This window comes from Aulostomus chinensis, chromosome 9 (assembly GCF_037954235.1).
Source record: "Aulostomus chinensis isolate RoL2024-O1b breed Wild chromosome 9, RoL_Achi_v1.0, whole genome shotgun sequence".
Taxonomy (NCBI): Eukaryota; Metazoa; Chordata; class Actinopteri; order Syngnathiformes; family Aulostomidae; genus Aulostomus; species Aulostomus chinensis.
Genome location: NC_141328.1, coordinates 13725245 through 13739667, shown reverse-complemented (window position 1 = coordinate 13739667; position 14423 = coordinate 13725245).

Genomic DNA, 14423 nt, shown 5'->3' with positions numbered 1-14423 from the left:
AATCTTGAGGATAACCAAGACTGGTGTTTTGATGGAAGTCCCACTCCTAACTTAAATAAGGGCTTGTCTCTTTAAGTTAATAGCTTTTTTTGGGGGGGGGGGAAGCCACATTTATGGTTGTTGGTGATGAAGGACGCATTTGACAGACCGTATGAGAAGAAACATTTGTTTGTTGGCACATTTAGATAACCTCAAATGGAAACACTAGTGATGCACATACTCACAAGTGCTTCTCTTTGGGGTTGTCTCAGTTGCGAGTTATTCCAATCAAGACAAGATGATTTGCAGATCAAATTTTGACAATACAGGCTGAAAGAAGGAATGGACGGATACAAACACTTGCTTGTGGACTAAAAACACAAAGCGCTCCATCCTGGCTGGTTGTATGTGTATGAAATCCCAACAATCCTTGAAGATATTCTTTCGAAAAGATCCAAGAAGTTCCTGCATTCTTTCATGGATTCTGCTTTGACATCATGTCATGAAGTCATCATTATGACCCTAATAAGAGCATTGACTTTATTGTTGCTTTAAGTAAGTGCTACTTGTTGGGGTGGTTTTGCCTGACGAAATTTAACACGAGGTGAGAGAGCAAACATGCCGGTCAACATTAGAGACACTGCTGATTTTGTGTTCACAAGTGCTTCTCTTTGGGGTTGTATCATGAGTGCCTTTTTTTTCAAAAGAGGAGACCCTGGAACCCCATTGGATGGATTTAGCTGGCCATTTAACGAACGGAGAAATAGAGCTCATAGAGAGGCACTCACTTGATTTCTGAATGACATCAGTGTTTTTCTTTGTGGATATTTCTGCTGACTGCTGAAACCATGGGTTCCAATATCCATAAGAGGTTTCTAGGCTGATAAAGATCTGTGTGTCTTTTTTTTCACGGATTTTGGAATTACCCTAACAGTTGCATCGACTTGACTGTTTAAAATCAGTAAGTGCTTCTAGTTGGGGCAGTTCCGATTGACAATAGGCACAAAATAAATTCGTAGACATTTTCCAGTTATCTGCTTTTTTCTATTTTATCTTGCGTTAACGTTGGTATTACTTAACTCACGATCGGGAAACCCCAGATCAAAGATCTAATGATTGTCGACTTAAAAAGTGCTTCTCTTTGGGGTCGTCTTGGTTGTGAGTTCTTCGGCACGAAGACAAACCTAAGCAGTGTCAATGCACATGTTCAGTGGAACTGGCTAAATGAGTAAAGTTAGCACTGACTTTGGGTGCGATTGCAGTAAGTGCTACTTGTTGGGGTAATTTTGCAGACCAATGAAGCGAAAGCCTAATCAAAGATATATGAGGACAAATGAAAATTAATCTTAAGGATAACCCAGACTAGTTATTTGATGGAAGTCCCACCCCTAACTTAAATAAGGACTTGACTCTTTAAGTCAGTAAGTGGTTGTTGCTGGAGATGGCTGTGGAGGACACATTTTATTGACATGAGAAAGGATCCAACATGTTCTCCCATTCCGTCCAGGATTCTGCTTTGAGATCATGAAGTCATCATTATGAACCTAAGAAGAACATTGACTTTATTGTTGCAGAAATATTTGTTTTTGGGCACATTTAGATGACCTCAAATGGAAACACTATTGATTCAGACACTCACAAGTGCTTCTCTTTTGGGTTGTCTCAAGTTGCGAGTTATTCGAGTCAAGACAAGACGATTTGCAGATCAAATTTTGACAATACAGGCTGAAAGAAGGAATGGACGGATACAAACACTTGCTTCTGGACTAAAAACACAAAGCGCTCCATCCTGGCTGGTTGTATGTGTATGAAATCCCAACAATCCTTGAAGATATTCTTTCGAAAAGATCCAAGAAGTTCCTGCATTCTGTCCAGGATTCTGCTTTGACATCATGTCATGAAGTCATCATTATGACCCTAATAAGAGCATTGACTTTATTGTTGCTTTAAGTAAGTGCTACTTGTTGGGGTGGTTTTGCCTGACGAAATTTCACACGAGGTGAGAGAGCAAACATGACGGTCAACATTTAGATCACCTCAAATGGAGACACTGCTGATTTTTGTGTTCACAAGTGCTTCTCTTTGGGGTTGTCTCATGAGTGACTTTGTCCTCAAAGGAGGAGAATCCCCAGCTCTTCTGTACAGACTTTGTTGAGCCTTCAAATGTATCGGTGATACTTCCTTGACAGAGACACGCACTTAACGTCTGAATGACAGATCTGCTTTTCATTGGGATGTTTTTGCTGACTGCTGAAATCATTGGTTCCCATATTGATATGATGCTTCTCAACTGCTCCAGTCAGTTCCGATTGATTCTTTTTCAATCTGTTCCCATTAAATAAGGTTCACCATATCCCATTACGTTCCAGGAGTATATGAGGGGTCTTTGGCAGAAAGGTATCTTGGTGTCAACACACTGGTCTAATTCTTCATCAATGCACTCCTTTCCAGCTCTCTTGATTCAGTTGTCATCGGCAGCCACCAGGTGGTAACGTGTTTGAGCAAACTCTTTGCATACAAATGTGGCATTCAGAGTAAGTGAAAAGTCTGGTGAGAATGAGCAGTGACGACAGTCGTTTCATCAGAAGCGAGTGTGATGCTTTGGCGGCCATCGTCAAGATCGTTGAAACTTCCAGAAGAAGGAGGTGGAGGAGTACAGTGAAAGGGCTGTAAGTCTGCATTATAAGAAGCACAGTTGGTGCCGGACTCACAGTTTACATTGCTGGCACGGGAAATCGCAGGATACGAAGGAAGGATTCGCCACAAGACTGAAGTGATCGACAGGAGGAAAGAAGGTAGATAATTGCAAAGGTATACCCATCCAAATTTAGCATTGACTCGGCACTTTACCGGACTGAGCTGTAATTTAACTTTTGTAATATTGAATACTGTGTAAACAACTCACACTCAGATAACCGCAAATCAAAGTACCAATGATTGTCAAATTCAAAAGTGCTTCTCTTTGGGGTCGTCTTGGTTGTGAGTTCTTCGGCACACAGACAAACCTAAGCAGTATCAATGTACATGTTCCGTGGAACTGGCTAAATGAGTAAAGTTGTAACCAAAATGACCCTAATGTTAGCACTGACTTGAGGTGCTATTGCAGTAAGTGCTACTTGTTGGGGTAATTTTGCAGACCAATGAAGCGAAAGCCTTATCAAAGATATATGAGGACAAATGAAAATTAATCTTGAGGATAACCAAGACTGGTGTTTTGATGGAAGTCCCACTCCTAACTTAAATAAGGGCTTGTCTCTTTAAGTTAATAGCTGTTTTTTTGGGGGGGAAAGCCGCACTTATGGTTGTTGGTGATGAAGGACGCATTTAACAGCCCGTATGAGAAGAAACATTTGTTTGTTGGCACATTTAGATAACCTCAAATGGAGACACTAGTGATGCACAAACTCACAAGTGCTTCTCTTTGGGGTTGTCTCATTTGCGAGTTATTCCAATCAAGACAAGATGATTTGCAGATTAAATTTTGACAATACAGGCTGAAAGAAGGAATGGATAGATACAAACACTTGCTTGTGGACTAAAAACACTATGCGCTCCATCCTGGCTGGTTGTATGTGTATGAAATCCCAACAATCCTTGAAGATATTCTTTCGAAAAGATCCAAGAAGTTCCTGCATTCTGTCCAGGATTCTGCTTTGACATCATGTCATGAAGTCATCATTATGACCCTAATAAGAGCATTGACTTTATTGTTGCTTTAAGTAAGTGCTACTTGTTGGGGTGGTTTTGCCTGACGAAATTTCACACGAGGTGAGAGAGCAAACATGCCGGTCAACATGAGAGACACTGCTGAGTTTTGTGTTCACAAGTGCTTCTCTTTGGGGTTGTATCATGAGTGCCTTTTTTTTTCAAATGAGGAGACCCTGAAACCCCACTGGATGGATTTAGCTGGCCATTTAATGAACCGAGAAATAGAGCTCATAGAGAGGCACTCACTTGATTTCTGAATGACATCAGTGTTTTTCTTTGTGGATATTTCTGCTGACTGCTGAAACCATGGGTTCCAATATCCATAAGAGGTTTCTAGGCTAATAAAGATCTGTGTGTCTTTTTTTTCACGGATTTTGGAATTACCCTAACAGTTGCATCGACTTGACTGTTTAAAATCAGTAAGTGCTTCTAGTTGGGGCAGTTCCGATTGACAATAGGCACAAAATAAATTCGGAGACATTTTCCAGTTATCTGCTTTTTTCTATTTTATCTTGCGTTAACGTTGGTATTACTTAACTCACGATCGGAAAACCCCAGATCAAAGATCTAATGATTGTCGACTTAAAAAGTGCTTCTCTTTGGGGTCGTCTTGGTTGTGAGTTCTTCGGCACGAAGCCAAACCTAAGCAGTGTCAATGCACATGTTCCGTGGAACTGGCTAAATGAGTAAAGTTGTAACCAAAATGACCCTAATGTTAGCACTGACTTGAGGTGCGATTGCAGTAAGTGCTTCTTGTTGGGGTAATTTTGCAGACCAATGAAGCGAAAGCCTTATCAAAGATATATGAGGACAAATAAAAATTAATCTTGAGGATAACCAAGACTAGTTATTTGATGGAAGTCCCACCCCTAATTTAAATAAGGACTTGACTCTTGAAGTCAGTAAGTGGTTGTTGCTGGAGATGGCTGTGGAGGACACATTTTACTGACATGAGAAAAGATCCAACATGTTCTCCCATTCCGTCCAGGATTCTGCTTTGAGATCATGAAGTCATCATTATGAACCTAAGAAGAGCATTGACTTTATTGTTACAGAAATATTTGTTTTTGGGCACATTTAGATGACCTCAAATGGAAACACTAGTGATGCACAAACTCACAAGTGCTTCTCTTTGGGGTTGTCTCAGTTGCGAGTTATTCCAATCAAGACAAGATGATTTGCAGATTAAATTTTGACAATACAGGCTGAAAGAAGGAATGGATAGATACAAACACTTGCTTGTGGACTAAAAACACTATGCGCTCCATCCTGGCTGGTTGTATGTGTATGAAATCCCAACAATCCTTGAAGATATTCTTTCGAAAAGATCCAAGAAGTTCCTGCATTCTGTCCAGGATTCTGCTTTGACATCATGTCATGAAGTCATCATTATGACCCTAATAAGAGCATTGACTTTATTGTTGCTTTAAGTAAGTGCTACTTGTTGGGGTGGTTTTGCCTGACGAAATTTCACACGAGGTGAGAGAGCAAACATGACGGTCAACATTTAGATCACCTCAAATGGAGACACTGCTGATTTTTGTGTTCACAAGTGCTTCTCTTTGGGGTTGTCTCATGAGTGACTTTGTCCTCAAAGGAGGAGAATCCCCAGCTCTTCTGTACAGACTTTGTTGAGCCTTCAAATGTATCGGTGATACTTCCTTGACAGAGACACGCACTTAACGTCTGAATGACAGATCTGCTTTTCATTGGGATGTTTTTGCTGACTGCTGAAATCATTGGTTCCCATATTGATATGATGCTTCTCAACTGCTCCAGTCAGTTCCGATTGATTCTTTTTCAATCTGTTCCCATTAAATAAGGTTCACCATATCCCATTACGTTCCAGGAGTATATGAGGGGTCTTTGGCAGAAAGGTATCTTGGTGTCAACACACTGGTCTAATTCTTCATCAATGCACTCCTTTCCAGCTCTCTTGATTCAGTTGTCATCGGCAGCCACCAGGTGGTAACGTGTTTGAGCAAACTCTTTGCATACAAATGTGGCATTCAGAGTAAGTGAAAAGTCTGGTGAGAATGAGCAGTGACGACAGTCGTTTCATCAGAAGCGAGTGTGATGCTTTGGCGGCCATCGTCAAGATCGTTGAAACTTCCAGAAGAAGGAGGTGGAGGAGTACAGTGAAAGGGCTGTAAGTCTGCATTATAAGAAGCACAGTTGGTGCCGGACTCACAGTTTACATTGCTGGCACGGGAAATCGCAGGATACGAAGGAAGGATTCGCCACAAGACTGAAGTGATCGACAGGAGGAAAGAAGGTAGATAATTGCAAAGGTATACCCATCCAAATTTAGCATTGACTCGGCACTTTACCGGACTGAGCTGTAATTTAACTTTTGTAATATTGAATACTGTGTAAACAACTCACACTCAGATAACCGCAAATCAAAGTACCAATGATTGTCAAATTCAAAAGTGCTTCTCTTTGGGGTCGTCTTGGTTGTGAGTTCTTCGGCACACAGACAAACCTAAGCAGTATCAATGTACATGTTCCGTGGAACTGGCTAAATGAGTAAAGTTGTAACCAAAATGACCCTAATGTTAGCACTGACTTGAGGTGCTATTGCAGTAAGTGCTACTTGTTGGGGTAATTTTGCAGACCAATGAAGCGAAAGCCTTATCAAAGATATATGAGGACAAATGAAAATTAATCTTGAGGATAACCAAGACTGGTGTTTTGATGGAAGTCCCACTCCTAACTTAAATAAGGGCTTGTCTCTTTAAGTTAATAGCTGTTTTTTTGGGGGGGAAAGCCGCACTTATGGTTGTTGGTGATGAAGGACGCATTTAACAGCCCGTATGAGAAGAAACATTTGTTTGTTGGCACATTTAGATAACCTCAAATGGAGACACTAGTGATGCACAAACTCACAAGTGCTTCTCTTTGGGGTTGTCTCAGTTGCGAGTTATTCCAATCAAGACAAGATGATTTGCAGATTAAATTTTGACAATACAGGCTGAAAGAAGGAATGGATAGATACAAACACTTGCTTGTGGACTAAAAACACTATGCGCTCCATCCTGGCTGGTTGTATGTGTATGAAATCCCAACAATCCTTGAAGATATTCTTTCGAAAAGATCCAAGAAGTTCCTGCATTCTGTCCAGGATTCTGCTTTGACATCATGTCATGAAGTCATCATTATGACCCTAATAAGAGCATTGACTTTATTGTTGCTTTAAGTAAGTGCTACTTGTTGGGGTGGTTTTGCCTGACGAAATTTCACACGAGGTGAGAGAGCAAACATGCCGGTCAACATGAGAGACACTGCTGAGTTTTGTGTTCACAAGTGCTTCTCTTTGGGGTTGTATCATGAGTGCCTTTTTTTTTCAAATGAGGAGACCCTGAAACCCCACTGGATGGATTTAGCTGGCCATTTAATGAACCGAGAAATAGAGCTCATAGAGAGGCACTCACTTGATTTCTGAATGACATCAGTGTTTTTCTTTGTGGATATTTCTGCTGACTGCTGAAACCATGGGTTCCAATATCCATAAGAGGTTTCTAGGCTGATAAAGATCTGTGTGTCTTTTTTTTCACGGATTTTGGAATTACCCTAACAGTTGCATCGACTTGACTGTTTAAAATCAGTAAGTGCTTCTAGTTGGGGCAGTTCCGATTGACAATAGGCACAAAATAAATTCGGAGACATTTTCCAGTTATCTGCTTTTTTCTATTTTATCTTGCGTTAACGTTGGTATTACTTAACTCACGATCGGAAAACCCCAGATCAAAGATCTAATGATTGTCGACTTAAAAAGTGCTTCTCTTTGGGGTCGTCTTGGTTGTGAGTTCTTCGGCACGAAGCCAAACCTAAGCAGTGTCAATGCACATGTTCCGTGGAACTGGCTAAATGAGTAAAGTTGTAACCAAAATGACCCTAATGTTAGCACTGACTTGAGGTGCGATTGCAGTAAGTGCTTCTTGTTGGGGTAATTTTGCAGACCAATGAAGCGAAAGCCTTATCAAAGATATATGAGGACAAATAAAAATTAATCTTGAGGATAACCAAGACTAGTTATTTGATGGAAGTCCCACCCCTAATTTAAATAAGGACTTGACTCTTGAAGTCAGTAAGTGGTTGTTGCTGGAGATGGCTGTGGAGGACACATTTTACTGACATGAGAAAAGATCCAACATGTTCTCCCATTCCGTCCAGGATTCTGCTTTGAGATCATGAAGTCATCATTATGAACCTAAGAAGAGCATTGACTTTATTGTTACAGAAATATTTGTTTTTGGGCACATTTAGATGACCTCAAATGGAAACACTAGTGATGCACAAACTCACAAGTGCTTCTCTTTGGGGTTGTCTCAGTTGCGAGTTATTCCAATCAAGACAAGATGATTTGCAGATTAAATTTTGACAATACAGGCTGAAAGAAGGAATGGATAGATACAAACACTTGCTTGTGGACTAAAAACACTATGCGCTCCATCCTGGCTGGTTGTATGTGTATGAAATCCCAACAATCCTTGAAGATATTCTTTCGAAAAGATCCAAGAAGTTCCTGCATTCTGTCCAGGATTCTGCTTTGACATCATGTCATGAAGTCATCATTATGACCCTAATAAGAGCATTGACTTTATTGTTGCTTTAAGTAAGTGCTACTTGTTGGGGTGGTTTTGCCTGACGAAATTTCACACGAGGTGAGAGAGCAAACATGACGGTCAACATTTAGATCACCTCAAATGGAGACACTGCTGATTTTTGTGTTCACAAGTGCTTCTCTTTGGGGTTGTCTCATGAGTGACTTTGTCCTCAAAGGAGGAGAATCCCCAGCTCTTCTGTACAGACTTTGTTGAGCCTTCAAATGTATCGGTGATACTTCCTTGACAGAGACACGCACTTAACGTCTGAATGACAGATCTGCTTTTCATTGGGATGTTTTTGCTGACTGCTGAAATCATTGGTTCCCATATTGATATGATGCTTCTCAACTGCTCCAGTCAGTTCCGATTGATTCTTTTTCAATCTGTTCCCATTAAATAAGGTTCACCATATCCCATTACGTTCCAGGAGTATATGAGGGGTCTTTGGCAGAAAGGTATCTTGGTGTCAACACACTGGTCTAATTCTTCATCAATGCACTCCTTTCCAGCTCTCTTGATTCAGTTGTCATCGGCAGCCACCAGGTGGTAACGTGTTTGAGCAAACTCTTTGCATACAAATGTGGCATTCAGAGTAAGTGAAAAGTCTGGTGAGAATGAGCAGTGACGACAGTCGTTTCATCAGAAGCGAGTGTGATGCTTTGGCGGCCATCGTCAAGATCGTTGAAACTTCCAGAAGAAGGAGGTGGAGGAGTACAGTGAAAGGGCTGTAAGTCTGCATTATAAGAAGCACAGTTGGTGCCGGACTCACAGTTTACATTGCTGGCACGGGAAATCGCAGGATACGAAGGAAGGATTCGCCACAAGACTGAAGTGATCGACAGGAGGAAAGAAGGTAGATAATTGCAAAGGTATACCCATCCAAATTTAGCATTGACTCGGCACTTTACCGGACTGAGCTGTAATTTAACTTTTGTAATATTGAATACTGTGTAAACAACTCACACTCAGATAACCGCAAATCAAAGTACCAATGATTGTCAAATTCAAAAGTGCTTCTCTTTGGGGTCGTCTTGGTTGTGAGTTCTTCGGCACACAGACAAACCTAAGCAGTATCAATGTACATGTTCCGTGGAACTGGCTAAATGAGTAAAGTTGTAACCAAAATGACCCTAATGTTAGCACTGACTTGAGGTGCTATTGCAGTAAGTGCTACTTGTTGGGGTAATTTTGCAGACCAATGAAGCGAAAGCCTTATCAAAGATATATGAGGACAAATGAAAATTAATCTTGAGGATAACCAAGACTGGTGTTTTGATGGAAGTCCCACTCCTAACTTAAATAAGGGCTTGTCTCTTTAAGTTAATAGCTGTTTTTTTGGGGGGGAAAGCCGCACTTATGGTTGTTGGTGATGAAGGACGCATTTAACAGCCCGTATGAGAAGAAACATTTGTTTGTTGGCACATTTAGATAACCTCAAATGGAGACACTAGTGATGCACAAACTCACAAGTGCTTCTCTTTGGGGTTGTCTCAGTTGCGAGTTATTCCAATCAAGACAAGATGATTTGCAGATTAAATTTTGACAATACAGGCTGAAAGAAGGAATGGATAGATACAAACACTTGCTTGTGGACTAAAAACACTATGCGCTCCATCCTGGCTGGTTGTATGTGTATGAAATCCCAACAATCCTTGAAGATATTCTTTCGAAAAGATCCAAGAAGTTCCTGCATTCTGTCCAGGATTCTGCTTTGACATCATGTCATGAAGTCATCATTATGACCCTAATAAGAGCATTGACTTTATTGTTGCTTTAAGTAAGTGCTACTTGTTGGGGTGGTTTTGCCTGACGAAATTTCACACGAGGTGAGAGAGCAAACATGCCGGTCAACATGAGAGACACTGCTGAGTTTTGTGTTCACAAGTGCTTCTCTTTGGGGTTGTATCATGAGTGCCTTTTTTTTTCAAATGAGGAGACCCTGAAACCCCACTGGATGGATTTAGCTGGCCATTTAATGAACCGAGAAATAGAGCTCATAGAGAGGCACTCACTTGATTTCTGAATGACATCAGTGTTTTTCTTTGTGGATATTTCTGCTGACTGCTGAAACCATGGGTTCCAATATCCATAAGAGGTTTCTAGGCTGATAAAGATCTGTGTGTCTTTTTTTTCACGGATTTTGGAATTACCCTAACAGTTGCATCGACTTGACTGTTTAAAATCAGTAAGTGCTTCTAGTTGGGGCAGTTCCGATTGACAATAGGCACAAAATAAATTCGGAGACATTTTCCAGTTATCTGCTTTTTTCTATTTTATCTTGCGTTAACGTTGGTATTACTTAACTCACGATCGGAAAACCCCAGATCAAAGATCTAATGATTGTCGACTTAAAAAGTGCTTCTCTTTGGGGTCGTCTTGGTTGTGAGTTCTTCGGCACGAAGCCAAACCTAAGCAGTGTCAATGCACATGTTCCGTGGAACTGGCTAAATGAGTAAAGTTGTAACCAAAATGACCCTAATGTTAGCACTGACTTGAGGTGCGATTGCAGTAAGTGCTTCTTGTTGGGGTAATTTTGCAGACCAATGAAGCGAAAGCCTTATCAAAGATATATGAGGACAAATAAAAATTAATCTTGAGGATAACCAAGACTAGTTATTTGATGGAAGTCCCACCCCTAATTTAAATAAGGACTTGACTCTTGAAGTCAGTAAGTGGTTGTTGCTGGAGATGGCTGTGGAGGACACATTTTACTGACATGAGAAAAGATCCAACATGTTCTCCCATTCCGTCCAGGATTCTGCTTTGAGATCATGAAGTCATCATTATGAACCTAAGAAGAGCATTGACTTTATTGTTACAGAAATATTTGTTTTTGGGCACATTTAGATGACCTCAAATGGAAACACTAGTGATGCACAAACTCACAAGTGCTTCTCTTTGGGGTTGTCTCAGTTGCGAGTTATTCGAGTCAAGACAAGACGATTTGCAGATCACATTTTGACAATACAGGCTGAAAGAAGGAATGGACGGATACAAACACTTGCTTCTGGACTAAAAACACAAAGCGCTCCATCCTGGCTGGTTGTATGTGTATGAAATCCCAACAATCCTTGAAGATATTCTTTCGAAAAGATCCAAGAAGTTCCTGCATTCTGTCCAGGATTCTGCTTTGACATCATGTCATGAAGTCATCATTATGACCCTAATAAGAGCATTGACTTTATTGTTGCTTTAAGTAAGTGCTACTTGTTGGGGTGGTTTTGCCTGACGAAATTTCACACGAGGTGAGAGAGCAAACATGCCGGTCAACATGAGAGACACTGCTGAGTTTTGTGTTCACAAGTGCTTCTCTTTGCGGTTGTATCATGAGATCCTTTTTTTTTCAAAAGAGGAGACCCTGGAACCCCACTGGATGGATTTAGCTGGCCATTTCACGAACCGAGAAATAGAGCTCATAGAGAGGCACTCACTTGATTTCTGAATGACATCAGTGTTTTTCTTTGTGGATATTTCTGCTGACTGCTGAAACCATGGGTTCCAATATCCATAAGAGGTTTCTAGGCTGATAAAGATCTGTGTGTCTTTTTTTTTCACGGATTTTGGAATTACCCTAACAGTTGCATCGACTTGACTGTTTAAAATCAGTAAGTGCTTCTAGTTGGGGCAGTTCCGATTGACAATAGGCACAAAATAAATTCGGAGACATTTTCCAGTTATCTGCTTTTTTCTATTTTATCTTGCGTTAACGTTGGTATTACTTAACTCACGTTCGGGAAACCCCAAATCAAAGATCGAATGATTGTCGACTTAAAAAGTGCTTCTCTTTGGGGTCGTCTTGGTTGTGAGTTCTTCGGCACGAACACAAACCTAAGCAGTATCAATGCACATGTTCCGTGGAACTGGCTAAATGAGAAAGTTAGCACTGACTTGGGGTGCGATTGCAGCAAGTGCTACTTGTTGGGGTAATTTTGCAGACCAATGAAGCGAAAGCCTTATCAAAGATATATGAGGACAAATGAAAATTAATCTTTAGGATAACCCAGACTAGTTATTTGATGGAAGTCCCACCTTTAACTTAAATAAGGACTTGACTCTTTAAGTCAGTAAGTGGTTGTTGCTGGAGATGGCTGTGGAGGACACATTTTACTGACATGATCAAAGATCCAACATGTTCTCCCATTCCGTCCAGGATTCTGCTTTGAGATCATGAAGTCATCATTATGAACCTAAGAAGAGCATTGACTTTATTGTTGCAGAAATATTTGTTTTTGGGCACATTTAGATGACCTCAAATGGAAACACTAGTGATTCAGACACTCACAAGTGCTTCTCTTTGGGGTTGTCTCAAGTTGCGAGTTATTCGAGTCAAGACAAGTCAATTTGCAGATGAAATTTTGACAATACAGGCTGAAAGAAGGAATGGACGGATACAAACACTTGCTTGTGTACTCAAAACACAAAGCGCTCCATCCTGGCTGGTTGTGTATGTATGAAATCCCAACCATCCTTGAAGATATTGTTCAGAAAAGATCCAACATGTTCGTGCATTCTGTCCAGGAGTCTGCTTTGACATCATGTCATGAAGTCATCATTATGACCCTAATAAGAGCATTGACTTTATTGTTGCTTTAAGTAAGTGCTACTTGTTGGGGTGGTTTTGCCTGACGAAATTTCACACGAGGTGAGAGAGCAAACATGACGGTCAACATTTAGATCACCTCAAATGGAGACACTGCTGATTTTTGTGTTCACAAGTGCTTCTCTTTGGGGTTGTCTCATGAGTGACTTTGTCCTCAAAGGAGGAGAATCCCCAGCTCTTCTTTACAGACTTTGCTGAGCCTTCAAATGTATCGGTGATACTTCCTTGACACAGACACGCACTTAATGTCTGCATGACAGATCTGCTTTTCATTGGGATGTTTTTGCTGACTGCTGAAATCATTGGTTCCCATATTGATATGATGCTTATCAACTGCTCCAGTCAGTTCCGATTGATTCTTTTTCAATCTGTTCCCATTAAATAAGGTTCACCATATCCCATTACGTTCCAGGAGTATATGAGGGGTCTTTGGCAGAAAGGTATCTTGGTGTCAACACACTGGTCTAATTCTTCATCAATGCACTCCTTTCCAGCTCTCTTGATTCAGTTGTCATCGGCAGCCACCAGGTGGTAACGTGTTTGAGCAAAGTCTTTGCATACAAATGTGGCATTCAAAGTAAGTGAAAAGTCTGGTGAGAATGAGCAGTGACGACAGTCGTTTCATCAGAAGCGAGTGTGATGCTTTGGCGGCAATCGTCAAGATCGTTGAAACTTCCAGAAGAAGGAGGTGGAGGGGTACAGTGAAAGGGCTGTTAGTCTGCATTATAAGAAGCACAGTTGGTGCCGGACTCACAGTTTCCATTGCTGGCACGGGAAATCGCAGGATACGAAGGAAGGATTCGCCACAAGACTGAAGTGATCGACAGGAGGAAAGAAGGTAGATAATTGCAAAGGTATACCCATCCAAATTTAGCATTGACTTGGCACTTTACCAGACTGAGTTGGAATTTAGCTTTTGTAATATTGAATACTGTGTAAACAACTCACACTCAGATAACCTCAAATCAAAGTACCAATGATTGTCAAATTCAAAAGTGCTTCTCTTTGGGGTCGTCTTGGTTGTGAGTTCTTCGGCACACAGACAAACCTAAGCAGTATCAATGTACATGTTCCGTGGAACTGGCTAAATGAGTAAAGTTGTAACCAAAATGACCCTAATGTTAGCACTGACTTGAGGTGCTATTGCAGTAAGTGCTACTTGTTGGGGTAATTTTGCAGACCAATGAAGCGAAAGCCTTATCAAAGATATATGAGGACAAATGAAAATTAATCTTGAGGATAACCAAGACTGGTGTTTTGATGGAAGTCCCACTCCTAACTTAAATAAGGGCTTGTCTCTTTAAGTTAATAGCTGTTTTTTTGGGGGGGAAAGCCACATTTATGGTTGTTGGTGATGAAGGACGCATTTGACAGACCGTATGAGAAGAAACATTTGTTTGTTGGCACATTTAGATAACCTCAAATGGAAACACTAGTGATGCACATACTCACAAGTGCTTCTCTTTGGGGTTGTCTCAGTTGCGAGTTATTCCAATCAAGACAAGACGATTTGCAGAACAAATTTT